Source organism: Mytilus californianus, unplaced genomic scaffold (assembly GCF_021869535.1).
Source record: "Mytilus californianus isolate M0D057914Y unplaced genomic scaffold, xbMytCali1.0.p SCAF_13, whole genome shotgun sequence".
Taxonomy (NCBI): Eukaryota; Metazoa; Mollusca; class Bivalvia; order Mytilida; family Mytilidae; genus Mytilus; species Mytilus californianus.
Window position 1 is genome coordinate 46,674,937 of NW_026262615.1, and position 5,389 is coordinate 46,680,325.

General features: G+C 32.3%; 1 long non-coding RNA gene across 1 annotated transcript; it reads right to left on the reverse strand.

Annotated features, from left to right (window-relative positions):
- Positions 1-3,679: 3,679 nt before the first annotated feature.
- LOC127723771 (uncharacterized) lies at positions 3,680-5,062 on the reverse strand. Its single transcript, XR_007992243.1, has 2 exons — positions 4,915-5,062; positions 3,680-3,786 (listed from the first exon to the last, which is right to left on the reverse strand). It is a non-coding gene; the product is annotated as an uncharacterized LOC127723771 (long non-coding RNA).
- Positions 5,063-5,389: the final 327 nt, after the last annotated feature.

The following is a 5,389-nucleotide window of genomic DNA, read 5'->3' on the forward strand; positions in this document are numbered from 1 at the left end:
CATTCCTATCCACGTTAAATTTCTCACTTAGAAACATTTGAGGGGGTGCGATCAACATACCGTTATTTATAAACCAGACCGTACTGGTTATCGGAACTTTGGATACGCCAAACCAGGGACTTCATATCTGAGAAACAGGTACCATAAGCCCTCAATTTTAGAATTCATTCATACATATTTGTACGTCAATAAGTGTACTACAAGGACCACCGGTCCTTCACCTTTCATTTGATACCTTAATAACTAAAATATGTAAACTCTACGTAATTTTATATTTACACCTACGCGTAGGAACTATTTTGTTTTAAATATGTACTACTTTCCCGTATGATTTTTTTTTACGGTCCCGATTTGGTGGTGATACATCTTACAATGTCTATCCGAATCATTTTGCAAAGGTTTCCGCACGAACAGGTACTATGGTCGTCATTAACTTGCAGTGAGATGAGAGTTGTTTTGTTCCGTGTTGAAGGTCTCACAGTGACTTTGAGATGAAGAACAGCAATAAAAGCACTGTTCCTTTGCTTTTTATCTGTTTTTTTTTTTTTTCTTTTTTTTTTTTTTTTTTTTTGCTGTGCATGTACTGATTTTGTGTCATGGATGGATACCCCATATTCGTCTTTTTTTCTATTATACAAACAAAGACCAAAAACGGCGAAATAGACTTGATCCTTATATCATGTCGATCTTAATATTGCCATTGTGACGACTATACAGAAGTTTTTCAGTAATATATACTGTAGAGGCACTTTTGTCAAAATGAGGTGTGACAACGAATAAAAATTATAACAAGAGACTCTAAAAAGCCTGTGTCGCTTACCTTCATCTATGTGCATCTTTAACACTGGTCACTCTCCAGCATTGCAGACTAGAATATACATGACTAATACCTTTTTTGTTGTTGATATAGTATCGCTGGTCTTGTATTGCTGATTATTTTTCTGTTTAGTTTCTCACTATCTACCATTATGTTTTTTTAAAGCTCAAAAAGGGTTATGATCATCATTCAAGGGCAGCAAATCATTTAAAAGCTGAATTTCAATTTTTGTTTTGTTGACCAATTTGATAACAGTGTTTTTTAACAGTTTACAGTTTCTCTTTATCTTATATAGTTTTGCCTATAAGTCGACTGACACTTTTGGCTATTTTTAACCTATTTATAGATACGGTCCAAAAGTTTGTATCTGTGTATTGTAGTTTGAATGATAATAGGCAAACACACACACAAAAAATGTAAAGACTTGCATTTCAGGGTAATAACATATCTGGGTATAAGAAGTCGTTCTGACGATTTCAGATATGAGACATATTTATAGATTGTGTATCTTTGATCATATTTGCTGTTTTAAGTTTTTCTCCATTCATTATATTTTCCAAGATAAAAGTCAAAATTGAAGAAAACAAATAGTGAAAATTGGCATTTGGGAGCGTCTGACGATTTCGGCCTTTGACTTATTTGTAAATCTTAAGGGAAAAGAAAGGATATGGGGCATCCATCCATGACCAAATATCAGTATGTGTACAGCCAAACACACAAAAAGCAAAGGAACATCGCCATTTTGCTGTTCTTCATCTCAAAGTCACAGCGCGGCCTTCAACACGGTCTCAAACTCTCACCTCACTGCAAGTTTACGACGGCCCCTAGCACCGGTTTGAGCGGAATACTTTGCATGCTGACGATCAAGCCACATGGAACTGTGAATTGAAGAACAAAGCCATGGAGTAATATCAATAAGATAAATCTTTTAAAGAAATCAAACATGCATTGTCATAATTTAGCTCGATAATCACAATGAAGCGTGCAAAAAACATAACAAACATTAAAACAACAACGGGGCACATCGAGATATATGTTAGATATCTTGACAGGAAATAACTTATGTATTAGTAAAGGGCAAATATGTAAGATGTATCACCACAAACTCGGACACGGTCAAAAAGAACATACTGGAAAGTAGTACATATTTAAAACACAATAGTTCCTACGCATAGGTGTAAATATCAAACTATGTAGAATATATTTTGGTACTTAATTTAGGTATCAAACGAAAGGGGAAGAAGTGCCGATGGGTAAAGCCATAAAGGTGGTCTGGAAAGTGTGACATTAGGATATAAAATTGAAGTTTTTGATCTCTCTATCAATTCACATTATTTTGTTAGCAACCATCTGTATCTTACTACCTCTTTTTATTTGAAATCCATGGTCTTGCTATGTTTTTGTAAAATTGACCTTCCTTGTATATTTTGTGTAAGTTATATTGACAATAGTGCAATCTTTTGTTTTAAATAGTTTCTTATGGGATTAATGAAATGTATCAATACTTAGCTGCACATAATATCTTTCAACATCATTATATCATAGACCAATTCACAGAGATATCCCTGATGTTCTGAAATGTCAGTGCTCTGAGCAAGATCAGTATGTTATAGATGTCCAAAATAAAGTTTTCTTCTAGTAACTTGTGTAAAACATTTTTTGAACAGCAATTATATTTGTAAACATAATTATTATATTTCAAATGAAATATTTTATGTAGTTGTTGTAAACCCAGATCTTCGTTGACATAATTAAATCCAAATTCAATGTATGTTATTTTGACAATAACCCTTTTTGATAGTTTTTCTGCCTTAATTTAAAACAGGCCACTCAAAAAACAGGGGGGCAACACTAGCTGATTTTTTAAGTAGGGGAAAACTTATCCAATACAGCTTAAATCTTCTAAATGAAGAAGATGACTATAAATCTTGTATACCATATCTTACATGTAGGTTATATTGACGAATAGTGTTTAAATTTAACCTTTTTCAAAATCATTTTTATTAAAGATTTTTTTTCTACTATTGTCTAGGTAACTGATGGTTATTTTTCATTTTACCAAATTATGATTGAATGCTTATATTGCTCACAACACTACCGTCTTTTGGTTGTTATGTTGACACAATGTCAAGTAACTTACTGAAATAAAACAGGAAATCTGGTGTAACATCTGAACACAAAGAGTTTGATCAATTATGTTTATTTTGATATAAACTTAATTCTTGAATGCATGCAGGGGTTCATGTTCATTATTGTTCAGCTAATAATGAAGTCACAAGCTCATAACCAAAACTATCTGAGATCTATCAGATCAAAGTGACAACTATAGAATGCAAGAAAAATAAAGGTGCACTAATTCACAAATCCAAAAGGGAGAGGAGAAATCAAGATAAATAACAAGAAAAGAACAAACCTTAAATAACAACTCAAACCCAATAAATAAGCTTTATTTTAGAGTCGGCAAGGTATACAAACAGAGACAACATAAGCTCTAATGAGCTTTTAACCGACATACTTTTAACCCAATAAAACTATCCGGTGCACTGCAAGAGTTAGCTTAGCCTAATGGTAAACAGACACTTAATGAGTTACTCACAGTTTTTAGGGGAACATATTGTTTACTGTTGGTATTTAGGAGTATTGTTAATTAGGCTCACTTGAACTGACTTTGTACTTTGGTCAAAGGTTGCTCATTTAATATGTACAGTTATGATACTCTTGGCTATGTCAGATGGTGACTTTATTGATCAACTGTTTTCAACAATTTTTTTTCAAGAGCTTATTAAATCAACACTTTTGAAAGTAAAGAATGAAACACATTAACATGATTGATGTATGACAATACTAATAATTAAACCACTATTCAAGAATCAAACCATAAATCATTTATTTAAACAAATCAAAAACATTTTAAAGTTCATTCTGCTGTCTATTCCACTGTTCATACTCAGTTGATTTATCTCAAAGATCTGAAAAGCAAATAAATAAAGTTGAAATAGTTTTATACATGATTTTAAATTGAAATGAATGAAAATGTGAGTCAAGGCTCCATGTTGAAGGCCATAACGTGACCTTATAGGCTATTATTGGTTTTTTTTTACTTCTTTAGGTCTTAGGTGGAGAGTTGTTTCTTTGGCAATAATACCACATCTTCTTATGTTTATGATGCTGTATGTTATCCATGTTGAAAACAGCATTGGAAATAAGTACCACTTCACATTGATTTGCATTGTGTCTACATTCATGTTTTTATTGTCAAATTCAAGGGTATGGGGAGGTTGAGTGCTTAAAAACAAACTTGTTGCACCGTCTCAAGACAGAAACTTGCATGTTATAGTCTTGTGACAATTTTCTGTTTTCTTGTTTATTGTTGATGTTCTTTTGATAAAAGGCTGTATTTACATCTATAAAATTAATGTGTCAACTAACTCTCTTTTGGACCATGGTTATATTGACTTGAATCCTTTAGTTGTCAACTTATGCTCTATTTCAAAGAAGCAGGAAATATGCTTACAATTTCATTAAAAGGCTTAATTTTTTTTATTGTACAAGAGATTTGTAGGCTAAAAGCCAAAGTCAACATATTTCAGTAGTAATAGTAGCTTTAGGACTACTGAGGGAGTAGGAGTTATATTGACCCTTACATTAAGGTGTCAACTAACTCTCTTAATGACCCTGGTTATATTGACTATGCATATAATTGTCAACTAACACCCTGTGAAAAAGCACTGAAAATTACTTCACCCTTTTTAAATGTATATTAACTTTCCCCCTTTATTATCTGTAAGTTGAAATAGAAGTTAAATGAAAAGAATGGTGCAGTATATCTCTACAAAGATCATCTACATCCTAGGTGTTATATTGACTGGGTTGACAAAATTGGTCAAGTAACGGTCATATCGATGTTACCGTAAAAAGTGAACGAATGGTTTGACTTGGGTGCTTGAATGCGTTATATTCGTTAGTTCTTATCATTCTAAGCATATTATTTTGGCAAAAATTATATAAAACAGTGTCAATTTGACAGAATGGTTTGGTCGTTATACTTTGTTTGACGCCCTGGTCGTTATTAGTTTGACATTTTGCTAAAAACTTACCATCGAGCTCTTCTTCCATTTTCATCCATGAATGATAGTGATGCTTACATTTAGTTTCGTATATATAGCAATTTTGAAATGAAACAAAGTATTTTTTTCTCCCTGGATAAACTCTTTCCGTTAATAATAAGGAATAAACATTTACGTACGTTATTAGAGAGGCCAGGCCTATATAATTACATGAAAATATAGTGTATAATTGACTTATTTGTAAAGATCTTGTCAAGACAAGCATTTTAAGCCCTTGTTTTTAAAAATCCAATGTACGGTTACAAAGTTATGATCGATTCAAAGTTGATATTCGGCCCCCCTTTTTTCTCCAAGATGGCCGCCAATAAAATCAAGTAGATTTCAATTTTAATAGGCATATTTTGTGGCAAGTAGTTAGTACTTTGCCTTTAAACACATTTTCTATCAGAATACACTCTATTCTTCACAGATATTCAATAATACTCATTTACATATGTTTTTAATC